Raw genomic sequence first — 14,177 nt, 5'->3', positions numbered from 1 at the left:
GGCGCTCCGCCCCCAGGAAGGGGACAGACGTTGGAGCCCCGTGGCCGCCGGGAATTGTAGTCATGAGGAGCAGCCTTAAACTGAATAGACTACACACCCCAGAAGACACCGCGCCGCCTATCCTGGCTGTTTGGATTGGCTAGTTTAGAAGCAGAGCGGGGCTACTCTTTCCTGTCATCGCGGAGTGGGTCCGGTAATTTTTGGAGTGGTCCTCTCAAAGATGTGGAGGCGATTTAAATGATATAATGCCGTTAGAAGCGTGGATGTCTCCTCAAGCCAGGTGCTAAGACCGGTGGAATCCAGAGAAGATTTCTTTCTGTCCTGTGCCTCGCTCCTGTTTTCCAGCAAACTCTGGGGGGAAAACAGGCTCTTGGGATAAGGGGCTTGCTCCTTTGGGCGAATGAGTTCGCTGCTTGGGTTGTGGAGAGAACCTCCCGGAATGAAACAGATATTTACTTCCATTAGGGCTACTAGCTATTTTGCTTCCTTTTGTGCCATTGATTCATTCCCAAAACGTTTATCGAGCTCCAGCCGCGATTAAACATTACTGGGTGCTGGAGATTCAAAGTTAAATAAGAAACTGCTCTTCCCAGAGTCAATTCTATTGAAAGAGAGAGGCAGAAAGTCCGAAACGCAGTAAAAGTGAATATAAGTTTTTGTATTGGATGTATCCGATTGTTAGCTCCATGAGTATGAGGTCCACGTCTGTTTTGCCTGCCAATGTCACGATTCTCAGTTTTTAATTTTTCAGTGTGTGCTGTATTTTCTTGAAAAAAGACGCTCCTGTTTGGATTACCAAAACTGCCATTTCCTTGCGCAAATAATATGTGTGCATCCCTAACCCTTGGTCTTTCTTTGCTGTAATTCGAACTCAAGAAAAATCTCATAATCTTAGAAGCATCTCTAACTACTTATTTCATTCCATTAATCATTAATTTATTACACAATTCTGGAGAACCTACGTGTTCCAGGTACTGTGCCAAATATTAGGGATAAGCAGATGAACATGACACGACCACCGCTTTTAAGGAACTTTCAAGAGAGGGAAACATGCAAGTTATTATAATAATAACATCCTTAGCTGTTCAGTTACACACCAGGTACTTTGGGTACATTATTTCATTTAATCTTTTCAAACAGTTGTCTGAAATAGGTCTTATCATTATATCCATTTTACAGATGAGGTGGCTGAAGGATAAAAGTGTTTACTATTTGGCTCAAGATCACACAGTAAATGATAGCTGCATCTTGAACCTAGGTCTGTATTCCAAAGATCGTGGGTTTTAAGAAAAAAGTATGATGATGATTAGTGCAGTGGCTAATATTTGAGGAACTTCGGGAACATTTTCAAAATACAATATTTGAGTGGAGTCTTTAAGGGATAAACAAAAATTAGCCAGGGGAAACTTGGGAATTCAGAGGAAACTGTAGTCACAAAGACAAGATATAAAGAGGTTTAAGGGAGAAAAAGAAACTTGGTTTAACTCAGGAATAGATAGGAGAGGTAAATAGGGCCTTACTACGAAGGGCCTAAGATGTTATGCCAAGGAGCAATGATGGTCACTGAGGAACCAGAATAACCATTTTGCATTTTCTTTTCCTCTCCAGGCTGTGAGAATTGCCAGAGATCACACAGTAGTGTAGATAGGAAACAGTCATGGGCTCCACTTTAGTTCTTTCTCTCTTAGCTCTAGCACTCTTCTTGAATTTTCTCCAATCTCTCCCATTTTCCATAAAAGATCTTCAGACCTGCTGAATTATTCTCAGGCTTGTTTCCACTACCACCTCCCCAGTTCCCTCTCAGCAGAAGACCTTCCCTTTTACTTCATAAGAGAAGTGCAAGATCACCTCAAGATCGTGCTCACCTTCCTGGGTTACTGTTCTACACTCTGAGAAAAGCAAAATGGAACTTGTGTTCTGGTGGGGGACAAAAACACTTTATGGCAGGTGGTGATGATTGTGCAGGGAAAAGTAAAGCAGAGGAGCTAGAGATCAATGGAATGGGATGGGGAGGCTATTTTATATAGCATGGTCTGGCAAGGCTGTTATTTCCATGTTGGAAATAATTTGATCAGGGGCGCCTGGTGGCTCAGTGGGTTAAGCCGCTGCCTTCGGCTCGAGTCATGATCTCAGGGTCCTGGGATCGAGTCCCGCATTGGGCTCCCTGCTCAGCAGGGAGCCTGCTTCCCTCTCTCTCTCTCTCTCTGCCTGCCTCTCTGTCTACTGTGATCTCTCTCTGTCAAATAAATAAATAAAATCCTAAAAAAAAAAAGAAATAATCTGATCAGAGACCTGAGGACACGAATCTAGAAGTCTCATACCCTGGCAGTTTCTGCTGTACCTAACTGCAATAAGTGAGGAAAGCATGAAGGTAGGAGACATGGTGAATGGAAGAAGTACAATGGTACAATAGAAGGAAAGAGGGGTGAAATTTTTGTTGGGAGAATTCATATGGACAGGCCAGGGAGAGCTTGAAATTTTGGAGGGGGGAGATAATTTTACTAGCTAGGGGGGAAAAAGGTTTAACATTAAACCTCTGGGTGAATCTGTGTCTTAGGCAGAATCCCTCTTTTCAATAGTTCAGGGTACTACTGCAAAATGTAAGTCTCCTTTGCTTTTGCTAAAGAGTGAATAGAGTAGATAACAAGGATGGAAAACCAAATGATAATCAAATGATATTTTCTTAGGAGTAAAAGACCAAGACCCTCCTAGAGGAGACCACATGTTTTAAGGGACAGAAAACTAAATGACTAAGGTGAGTATGTACATTTAGCTTACCTGGAATCTAAACTGATGCGTGTCTATATGTGAATCTTGGACCACCTGTATCAGAAACAGTGCGGCACATGTTAAAGCCGAATTGTATCCTCCCAAAATTCATCTGTTAAAAGCCCTAACCTCATATACCTCACAATGTGTCTCTATTTGGAGTTAGGACCTTTAAAGAGATGATTAAGAAGAATGAGATCACTAGGCTGGGCACTAATCCAACAACTAGTATCCTTATAAAAGGAGGACGTTTGTATACAAAAACAGCAGGGGTGTGTGTGTGCACAGAGAAGACCTTATGGGGATGCAGGGAGGTGGCCATCAACAAGCCAAGGAGAGAGGCCTGAGGAGAAATCAACCATGCTGACACCTTGATCTTCAGTTTCTAGCCTCTAGAACTGTGAGAAAATACATTTCTATTCTTTAAGCCACCCCGTCTGTGGTATTTGATATGGCAGCCTGAGAAAACTAATATAGCACATAATGAAAATTCACATGTCTAAGCCCCACCCTGAACATTCTGGATCAGAGTAAGATTGGGTCCTGGCAAATGCATTTTTAACAAACCCTCTAGGAAATTCTGGTGTGTACTACAGGTAAAGATTTGTTACTTTCTGCACTAAAATAAAGTAGATTGAGGAAATTCTATAGAAATAAAAGAACATGGGGCGCCTGGGTGGCTCAGTGGGTTAAGCCGCTGCCTTCGGCTCAGGTCATGATCTCAGGGTCCTGGGATCGAGTCCCGCATCGGGCTCTCTGCTCAGCAGGGAGCCTGCTTCCCCCTCTCTCTCTCTGCCTGCCTCTCTGACTACTTGTGATTTCTCTCTGTCAAATAAATAAATAAAATCTTAAAAAAAAAAAAAGAAATAAAAGAACATGGGGAGGGCTACTGTCATTAGTATGGGAGACTTGTTTTTATAATTGGGGCCCTTTATTATTTTGCCCATATTCACAGATTTTTTTTTCTGTTAGTATCAAGGCAGCATTCAGAAGTGAGACAATGTTGGGTGCTCCGTGTATCCGTAAGGCCTGGAAAATTGTGTGACACTGGGTTATGAGCTGCATTAAAGACAGGAGCATTGGGAGTTTATGCTGGAATGTATTTGAGTTATCTTTACAGCCACAAATGGCTTTGAATTATAATAAATAATTTTATGCTTCTCTGGTTCATGTTTATCTTCTTTGTTAATGAGAAATAATCATTTTTTCATTTGGATGTGCACAGTGGATTCTTTGCCATTCCTATATTTTTTTGTTTTTTAATATAACTTGAAAAAGAATTATAATAGCACTTGCTTTGGTAGAAGAAGAGGCTCGCTTAAATTCACAGCATGCTTAAAATGATAACTTTTTATATGTGCCAGGAAATGTAAGAAAGAATAACAATAAAATGTTGTAAGCATTTTCTTGTATAAAATATAGTTCCTTAAAAAAAAACATTTTATTTATTTATTTGACAGGGAGAGAGACAGCACAAGCAGGGGGAGCAGCAGGCAGAGGGAGAGGGAGAATCAGGGTCTTTGCTGAGCAAGGATCCTGACGGGGGGCACAATCCCAGGACGTGGAGATCATGACCTGAGCTGAAGGCAGAGGCTTAACCCACTGAGTCACACAGGCATCCTGGTAGAGGATATTCTTATATTTCGTCTTCCAAACTAGAAATAGTTTTATTATTTTCTTTGTTAAACTAATACTTAGGCATTATAAAAAAAGTTTAGATAATAGAAAAGATTTTGGAAAATGAAAGCCACCTCTCAGAATTATCTTCCATTAATGTACTGATAGTTTCTAAGACTTTTTGGATATATTAGATTCTTCTGTTTTTATCTAACTACACATGAAGGACATCTTTTAATGTTGATAAATATAAGTCACCATTTTTAATAAGTGGATAGTGTTCTATGATTCTATTTATGTAATAGATCCTTATTGAAAGACATTTGTGGGGCGCCTGGGTGGCTCAGTGGGTTAAGCCGCTGCCTTCGGCTCAGGTCGTGGTCTCAGGGTCCTGGGATCGAGTCCCGCATCAGGCTCTCTGCTCAGCAGGGAGCCTGCTTCCCTCTCTCTCTCTCTGCCTGCCTCTCCATCTACTTGTGATTTCTCTCTGTCAAATAAATAAATAAAATCTTAAAAAAAAAAGAAAGACATTTGTATTGTTTCAGGTTTTTAAAAAATAGTGACTGAAACAATCTGCTACAAATTGTATTACCAAGGGCAGATCAATTAGTTTCTCAAAGACTTATTTTCCTAATTTGGTAAGCATCAGATGAGTTAATCGATTGGCATCTAATGAGAGCTCTTATATAATATAGAGTTGCCCAAGACCCAGTTTTACACAAGTTGCAATACACAAATATTAAGTGAAATGTAGCAAATTAGAAAGCCTGTGACTTTGGAACACCAGTTAGTTTTCTCTTGCTGCTGGAAAGAAGTATCACAAACTAGTTTAAAAACAGCATGAATTTATTATCTTAGAATTCTGAAGGTAAAGAATCTAAAATTCTCTGCAAGACTGAGTTTCTTCCAGAATTTAGGAGAGAGTCTGACTTTTCCAGCTTCTCTGGGCTGCCTGCATTCCTTTACTCTTGGCTTCATATCCCTGCGACCTGTACTTCCATGGTCACATTTCTCTCTTAGGCTTCTGCCTCCCTCCGTCTTAGAAAATGGCCTTGTGACTACATTGAGCCCCCAGGATAATCCAGAATAATCTTCCCATCTCAAGATTCTTAATGTAGCCATATCTGCAAAGTCCCTTTTGCTATGAAAAATAATATATTCACAAGTTTTAAAGATTAGGATGTGGATCTCTTTTATTCTATCAACTACAAAGCATATATCTAAATCTGAGTCTGTTTCTCCATGTAAGAATTTGAACGTGGACAAATGACGAATTCCTATGAACATTATCCAGTCTGTAAAATGAGGAAAAGAATACTCTCCATATAGGATGGGATGAAAATTAATGAATTATATGAAATGTCTACAGCGCAATGCTAGACACTTTAAAGAACTGGTGTATAAGGAATATTAAGTGTAGTTATCATAATATAATTATTGAGGCAAAATGATTACGTAGCTATTAAACTTAATTGCATCTTGGAAACTGCTTGAGATTGAGGGGTGAGAGAAGCCAGGGTTTCTTTATCATTTGCTTCATCAACTATCTGCTTTCTTTTCAGTTCTCAACTGTTTAGAGGGGAAAACACTGAATTTATATTTATATTTCAAATGTATTCTGAATGGGCCCAACGATAATTTTTTTTTAATTTTTTAAAAAGATTTTATTTATTTATTTGACAGAGAGAGATCACAAGTAGACAGAGAGGCAGGCAGAGAGAAAGGAAAGCAGGCTCCCCGCTGAGCAGAGAGCCCGATGCGGGACTCGATCCCGGCACCCTGAGATCCTGACCTGAGCCGGAGGCAGAGGCTTAACCCATTGAGCCACCCAGGCGCCCCAGCCCAATGATAATTTAAATATTTGCCCTTTTCTTTCTTTTTTTTTTTTTAAGATTTTATTTATTTATTTGACAGAGAGAGATCACAAGTAGACAGAGAGGTAGGCAGAGAGAGAGAGAGAGAGGGAAGCAGACTCCCTGCTAAGCAGGGAGCCCGATGCGGGCCTCGATCCCAGGACCCTGAGATCACGACCTGAGCTGAAGGCAGTGGCTTAACCCACTGAGCCACCCAGGCGCCCAATATTTGCCCTTTTCTTTAAAGAACCTTGAGAATATAAGAATATAGAAATAAATGCAGTATTATAAGATAATTTATGTAACTGTACCTATTTGTCTTATATAAATTATATGACTAGGTATTCATCATAACTAAAGGTAGGACCTCCAAGTGCATCTCATTGGGGGTCCTGGAATTGTAGGTAAAATTTGCATGTGTGCATTTTTCTAAGGTATAGCTTTTATTAGATTTACAAAAGATCCATTTCCCAAATAGAAAAGTTCTGTTCTTCTAAATCAATTTCTTCATTATAATTCAAATTAGGTTATATATGTATGTATATGTATATATGTGTATATATGTATGTATGTATATGTATACACATGTACACACACGCACACATATTGCATATTCCTATTTGACTTTTACTCAATGTGTGATCAAGAGTATTGGAATTAACTGGAAACTCATTAGAATTGAAGACTCTGGTCCCACCTCAGACCAGCAGAATCATCATCTGTATTTTAACAAGATCCCATGTGATTCTATGAACATTTAAAACCTGACAAGTATTGGGGCCCGTGGGTGGCTCAGTTGTTAAGTGTCAGGTCATGATCCCAGGGTTCTGGGATCGAGCCCCACATGGGGCTTTCTGCTGGGTGGGAAGCCTGCTTCTCCCTCTCCTGCTCCCCTTGCTTGTGTTCCCTCTCTCCCTGTCTCTTTCTCTCTCTGTCAAATAAATAAAATCTTAAAAAAATAAAAACTCTGACAAGTATTACCTTTCAGTAAAATCAGAAGATACAATCAGGCTAAGTAAAAAAAGAAATTAATGAAACATGCCCACAAAATCATTCAACTGGTGACAAACTTTGTTAACATTTTGTCATATATTTATTTCCAGAAATTGGACCATATTGAACGTAGTGTTTTGTAACCCACTCATCCAAGGCATTATGAATGTGTTAACATGCCAACATAACTTCTAGAGGCCAATTTGTAATTTATTATATATGCATATATTATGATGAGGCATTCCTTGTTTTGGTGGTTATTTAAATAACTTCTTATATTTTTACTTTTAGAACAGCCCTTGTGTGATAAATACTCTTGTATTTAATGTAGGCTTTAATGGTTGCCTGGTTCAAATCCTAACAATGCCCCTTACTAGCTGTGTTACCTTAGACAGATTAGTTGACTTCTCTATGCTTCAGTTTCTTCATCTATAAAATGGTGGTAATAAAAAGCACCTCATAGATTGTTTTGAGGATTTGTATAAATACACGATTCATGAAAAGATCTTAGAATTGTATCTGGGGGGCGCCTGGGTGGCTCAGTGAATCAAAGCCTCTGCCTTCAGCTCAGGTCATGATCCCAGGGTCCTGGGATCAAACCCCATGTCAGGCTCTCAGCTTAGCAGGGAGCCTGCTTCCCTTCCTCTCTGCCTGCCTCTCTGCCTACTTGTGATCTCTGTCTGTCAAATAAATAAATCTTAAAAAAAAAATGTATCTGGCACATTCTAAATGTTCAATAAATGTTAATTATTTTTATTTTTCTTTCTGAACCCTCAGCCATCTCTTTACAACTTCTCCTTCTAAAGAAAACTTAGGTTGTTAAGCTAGCTAGTAGTAGAGGCAGGTAGAAGTGGAATTTTCCTTTTTAATCTTTTCATTCTTGCTATAGTTCTGGAGTGGAGCGCCCAGCAAATGTAGGTCAAAATAAATTTTTGCAAGACAGTTGACCAGTGAGAGAGTAAGATGATTTCAATAACTCTTCTCAGCTGAGACGGACCAGTAAAACAATACAGTTTAGAACAGGTATCCGGAAATGGGAAGAGAAAACGGTTCTGATTCAAACAAGCTTTAAGCAACCCAGGACATAACCGATGCTTCTGGTAGTTGGGTTACGCAGAGTTAAAGTTCCCATGGTTACAGATCTGGCCGACTCCAGGCTCCCGGCTCTCTACCGCGCAAGCGCAGACAGCTGAGTTTTAGCCCCCCGGCGCCTTCAGTTTCGAAGGGGAAGCCCCTCCCTCTTCTCCTGCCGTCCTCCTATCGTCTTCTCACTTTGCCTCTTCCACGCGTTTTGGGTGTCTGTGACGCAGTATTCGCGCGTCCGCGTCGTTTGGAGCTGCGACGCTGAACATGGCGCGTTCCTAGAAGCCGCTTTCGGCATCAGTAGGCGGCGGCGTGTGAATTGGAAGCGTGGGGCGCGGGACCAACCGACTTCGCTTCGTGTTGGGGAGTGGAAGCGGGAGAGCCGGGCTATTCCGGACCGAACCAAACGGTGAGGCCTGAGAGCCACAGAGCGCGCGAGTGGAAGGGAGGTGTGGGTTGGGCAGCGGAGACCCGAGAGGCGAGGGAAGAACGTGGGGCAACCCGCAGACGAGGGATAGCAGTAACGCGGCGAGGGCGGCCTGCAGGCTTGACTCTCTGCGTAACCCTAGGACCCATTAGGAGCTGGGGGCTGGGCAAGTCAGCCCCGGGGTGGGGGGAGGATTAGTCGGGGAGGAATCGGGGTGCAGGGAGACAGGGACTGGGTGCCAAGATGAGAGGAGCATAGGGTGCCCATTGTAGCTGCGGTTGCTGGCCAGGGTGGTGCATTTGCCCTTGGGGGATAGGTGGTGCAAATTTTGAGAGAACGTGGACATCTTTAGTGTAAAACTAGTGTATATTGTTATTGCACACTCTACATTGATGCTAATAGCGATACTGTGAAAGCTTTAATTAAACGTTAGACCCTTCCTTGCCTTTAATGAACAGGTGAAGGAAGTTACACATTTTCAGAGGGGAGCCGCTTGCTGAGGTATGGCCGCCAATGCTCTAGCCCAGCGACTTCTGCAGCTTTATATTGGGGGTATTTGTGATTCAGCAAAACTATTTTGAGGCCCATTGCATTTGTCATTCTTATTTATTCTTTTGTTACATAGTGGGGAATGATGAAAGTATTGTTTGGAAGTGACTTGACTAATTTAGGTAGAAGTGGTAAATTGCCTGCGGGTGTCAAGATTGCAATTGACGAACCTCCTCCCCACCCCAATATAAGCGAGCTCTGTTGTAGGGAGGTGTAGTGCCTTTGAGAATTGGATATTCTTCACAAGAGGGTAAGAGCAGTTTACAGCCATATTTTTTTTTTCTTGGATAGGGAGTTCACTCCATTTTAACGTTATCTTAAGCTTCTCTTTTCAGTTTAGAGGCTTCAGGTTAAGGGGAGAGTGACTATAAGGCTTCCATTGCATGACACCTTTTCTTTTATCTTTGCTCACGAAGATTGCTTTGAGATTAGAATGAAAATCCCTGTTGGTTGTTGGTTGTGAATGGATTGTGGAATTTTTTCCTCCTGTAACCTAGTATAGGGAATAGTAAAAATGGTTTAATTATAGCAATAGTTTGGCCATATATTATAGCCCTCAGTCAGCGGGGCTGTCTCTGTCCTAGTTAGATTTCCTAGAGCAGAAGAAAATTCTCATCACGAATGAATTCAATCATGGCAGTAGGATTGGAGGTTCTAAACAAATATATGAAGATTATTTGGTAATTAGTATAAAAGTATTGAAGTCTTGTGCCATTGACAAAGTTTACATTCAGGATCAAACCATAATGCAAAAGAATCTTTGTAGGCATGTGGCAGTAAAAATATACTGAAGACTTTTCCAGAGCTAAATATGTTTTTGTAGATACCAAAATATTTATGTTTTGGGAAAGGTAATATGATTAAATGGATTTTGACCTTTATGTTGTATGTATGTTCATATATATTTGTGTTTGTATTTATATTTATTGTAGTCCTTGATGTATAGTTGGCGTACAATGTTGTATTAGTTTCAGGTGTACAAGATGGTGATTTGACAATTCTGTACACTGTACTGTGCTCACCATGATAAGCGTCATTACTATCTGTCACCATGCAGTGTTGTTACAGTATTAGTGACCATATTTCCTGTGTTGTACTTTTCACCCTGTGACTTATTTATTTTATAACTGTAGGTTTGCACCCTTTAATCCCCTTCACCCATTTCTGTGCATGGGTATTTAATCATGCTTTTCTTAGTATGATGTTATTGATTCCAGTATTACTCATTTCTGTCTTTTCCTATCTGCACCAAATGAGGACTATCATCAAGTTAATTTCAGAGTGTTTTAGGGAATGGCAAGACGTACTTAGTGCAGGTGTGAGTCTGGAGCGATGTTGTTTAGTTTTCTTAATATCAGGCTGATTACAGATAAGCCCCAAATTATACGCTTTGCAGAGCTTGTGCTGGATCTGCACCCTTGCTACTCAAAACGTGGTGCATGGCATCACCTTAGCGTTTGTTTAGAATGTGGAAGCTCAGGCTTAACCCCAAACCTAATGAACCAGAACCTGCATTTAACAAGCTCTCCTGATGATGAGAATTTATATTAAAGCTTGAGACATACTACTTTGGTTGAAATAAGTTGGAAGACTGAGGTCATGCATACACCTGCATAAAAATCACAGCATTTATTTTGATCAGAGGCAGTCTTTTGCTGATTATCAAGTCTGCTTCATTTGGTTGAAGAAACTTGAGACCCAGCAATGGTAAGTGACTTGCATGAGGTCGCATAATTAAGTTCATAACCCAGGTTCTGACTTATACCAGTGCTTTTGTTTTGCTAGTTACTCCTTTAATAAAATGAAACTAAAGTATTCATTGAATGAGAGTTAGGTATTCATTCCACAACAAACATTGATCGAAAAGCAGCCCAATAATTCTGTGTGTTGCTAGTAACTGCTCTTTCCGATAGTGGTTATGAGTCCACCACCTTCCCCCCTTACTCTTTTGTGGATGAGGTCAGTTCTTCACAGAGGAAATGAAATACATTGGTGGGAAACAATTGTTTTTTGTCCTCTTTCACCTTTAAACAGGTCAGCTGTCTGTTCATCTCTCATTGTGCTCTGTTTTTTTTCTCCTCAGGGACAATGTTTCCTTGATGTATTGTATTTTTTAGGGCTCTTGTGAGAGAATACCACAGATTGGGTGGCCAAAGCAATGCAAAATTATTTTCTCACAGTTCTGGACACTAGAGGTCCAAGATCTGAGTTCCAGCAGGAGTGATTTCCTCTGAGGCTTTTCTCTTTGACTTACAGATGCACCTTTATGCATGAGAATCTTTGGTGTCTCTCTCTCTCTCTCTCTTTTTTTTTTTTTTGTTTTTAAAGATTTTATTTATTATAGAGAGATAGCTAGAGAGAGGGAACACAAGCATAGGGAGCTGGAGAAGGAGAAGCAGGCTCCCTGTTGAGCAGGGAGCCTGATACGGGGTTCGATCCCAGGACATTGGGATCGTGACCTGACCTGAAGGCAGACACTTAATGGCTGACCCACCCAGGCGCCACTGGTGTCTCTCCTTCTTATTAGAATACTACTCTGTTGGAGTATCCCACTCCGATGACCTCATTTTTTTTTTTTTTTTTTTTTTTTAGATTTTATTTATTTATTTGACAGAGAGAGACAGCGAGAGAGGGAACTGAAGCAGGGGGAGCGGGAGAGGGAGAAGCAAGCTTCCCGCGGAGCAGGAAACCTGATTGGGGGCTCCATCCCAGGACCCTGAGATCATGACCTGAGCCAAAGGCAGACGCTTAACGACTGAGCCACCCAGGAGCACCTCTGATGACCTCATTTTAACTTAATCACCTCTTGAAAAATCTTACCTCCGATACTGAGGGTTCTGGGGCTTTGGGCTCCAACGTGTGAATTTTGGGGGAATACGTTTCAGTCCGTAACACTTGGTTACTCCCTTTTTACTCTCAGCTAACTTTAACTTATTAAGATTTAAACACATTTATCTTAAATACACTCTTTTCACTCTAGATTCCTCTTCAGTTTCATCTCTTCTTTCCTTTGAGTGTCTGGAACATTGATCTCTTTGTTGTGAAGTCTAGTAGAATCTTTTCCATCATTTGACATTTTGAGTAGTTGTCCTCTTTGAAATTCTCTTATACTTCTGGGACCCTGTGGGTTCCTTAGTTTCCTCTTGTGTCTTGGTCAGTCTTTTTCTTGGTGTATTTTTTTCTCTCTGATAGATCAGATCCTCCTTTCACACTGAGGCATGGTCTTCTGCTCTCTTGCCTCTGCCTGCTCTTGAATGGTCTTATCTCTGGTGACAGCAACCACAGTCTTTATTTTTAGACTAACAAATCTCTGTCTCTTTAGCACATGTTACTCTTCAACTCTGACACATTTTGGTTGTCTTAGGATACCTTAAGTTCAACTCAAAAATTGCTTTTCTCACTTTTCAAGTTACTTCTTTTCCTTCTGTGATTATTGTTCTTCATTTGGAGATGCCCCAAGTCTTAACTTTTCCCTCTTATTACCCTTGAATGCTACCCACTCCCCAAACCCCTAATCTTTTACTAAATCTTGTTCTACATCTTTCATCCATTTTTCCCTGCAGCAACCACCTTGGTTCAGACTATCATTATGAGGACTTTTGTGTAAACACTCTAAGTAATTTCTTTTCTTCTAAGAGTGGCTATCAATCCCCCTTTACCCCTCCCCCCCCTTTAAAAAAAATATATAGGCAGATTGTACTGTTTTTCTGCAGTCTTTCCATTCAGGCTTTCAGATTAAAATTTAAACTACCATATTTAGGAAATACAGACCTTAGTGATTTGGAACTTGTTTGCTCCTTTCCTTTTCCTTCCCTTCCATTTCTTTTTCTTTCTCTCTCTCTCTTTCTTTCTTTCGATTTTATTTATTTATTTGACAGAGACAGACAGAGCATAAGCAGGGGTAGTGGCAGAGGGAGAGGGAGAAGCAGATTCCCCGCTGAGCAGAGAGCCCAGCATGGGACTCAGTTCCAGGACCCTGGGATAATGACCTGAGCTGAAGGCAGAGCTTAACCAACCGAGGCAACCAGCACCTGGTTTTTGCTTTCTTCTGCTGTTTTCTGCCTCACATTATTCTGTCATGCGAACTATTTTCAGTTATTCAGGAGTGTTCAAATGTTTTTTATTTATTTTATTTTTTAAAAAAGATTTTATTTATTTGACAGAGATCACAAATAGGCAGAGAGGCAGGCAGGGGGTGGGGGGAAAGCAGGCTCCCTGCTTAGCAGAGAGCCCAATACAGAGTCTGATGTGGGTCTTGATCCCAGAACCCTGAAATCATGACCTGAGCCGAAGGCAGAGACTTAACCCACTCAGCCACCCAGGTGCCCCATGTTTTTTAAAATTGAGACATTAATATGGTATGTGTCTTCTGGCTAGAATGTACCCATCATCTGTTTGACAAACCTTATAACATAATCATTTGGATTACTCCTGTTCTACTTTCGTGACCCAGCATAAACGCTGTCTTATTCCCCTTTCCTGCCCACCAGGCTTTAACCAGCCTGCTTACACTGAGTTAGGTCTTCCACTGAAGTTCTTCCAAAACAGCTTTGTTGTCTTTTCCTCTTCAGAGTTGAATGCCAAGATTCTTTTGGTTTGTTTTGTGTGATCTAATCTAAGCCATGTATTAAGCCGTCTTCTGCTATAACCAAAGGGATGGAAGATCAGTATAGTGGTCATCATTTGTTAGAAGTAAGGAAGGTGAGTTTAAGTTTCCATTTACTTTTCTGGTCCCTGTGCAGAGTCATGGTCCAGACCAGGGCTGTGGTCCCCACTGGTTAGTGGTCTGCTTTCTGTTTTTTCATCTTCATAGCCAGTCAGTCAGAAGTGGATTTTTACATAAGAGTTCTGGAATAAAGTATGATTACCATCTCCCCAGGGAAAGG

At 40.9% G+C, this 14,177-nt stretch overlaps 1 protein-coding gene and 1 long non-coding RNA gene across 5 annotated transcripts in view; both read left to right on the top strand.

Annotated features, from left to right (window-relative positions):
• Positions 1–20: 20 nt before the first annotated feature.
• Positions 21–3,854, top strand: LOC116586326. Its single transcript, XR_004283980.1, has 3 exons — positions 21–280; positions 2,688–2,755; positions 3,742–3,854. It is a non-coding gene; the product is annotated as an uncharacterized LOC116586326 (long non-coding RNA).
• Positions 3,855–8,535: 4,681 nt separating this feature from the next.
• The window catches only part of IPO11 (importin 11), a 215,873-nt gene continuing 210,231 nt past the window's right edge, over positions 8,536–14,177 (top strand). For 3 of the 4 annotated variants that reach the window (XM_032336151.1, XM_032336150.1, XM_032336152.1), the window contains exon 1: positions 8,537–8,724. The gene's annotated coding sequence lies outside the window, so the exon portion shown is untranslated. Of the gene's footprint in view, positions 8,725–14,177 lie in introns of all 4 variants that reach the window. The other variant, XM_032336153.1, reaches the window with a different exon arrangement.

The sequence above is a fragment of the Mustela erminea genome, chromosome 3 (genome assembly GCF_009829155.1).
Source record: "Mustela erminea isolate mMusErm1 chromosome 3, mMusErm1.Pri, whole genome shotgun sequence".
Classification (NCBI taxonomy): Eukaryota; Metazoa; Chordata; class Mammalia; order Carnivora; family Mustelidae; genus Mustela; species Mustela erminea.
The sequence above is the reverse complement of the archived record's forward strand: the minus strand, read 5'-3'. Positions and strand labels throughout refer to the sequence as shown.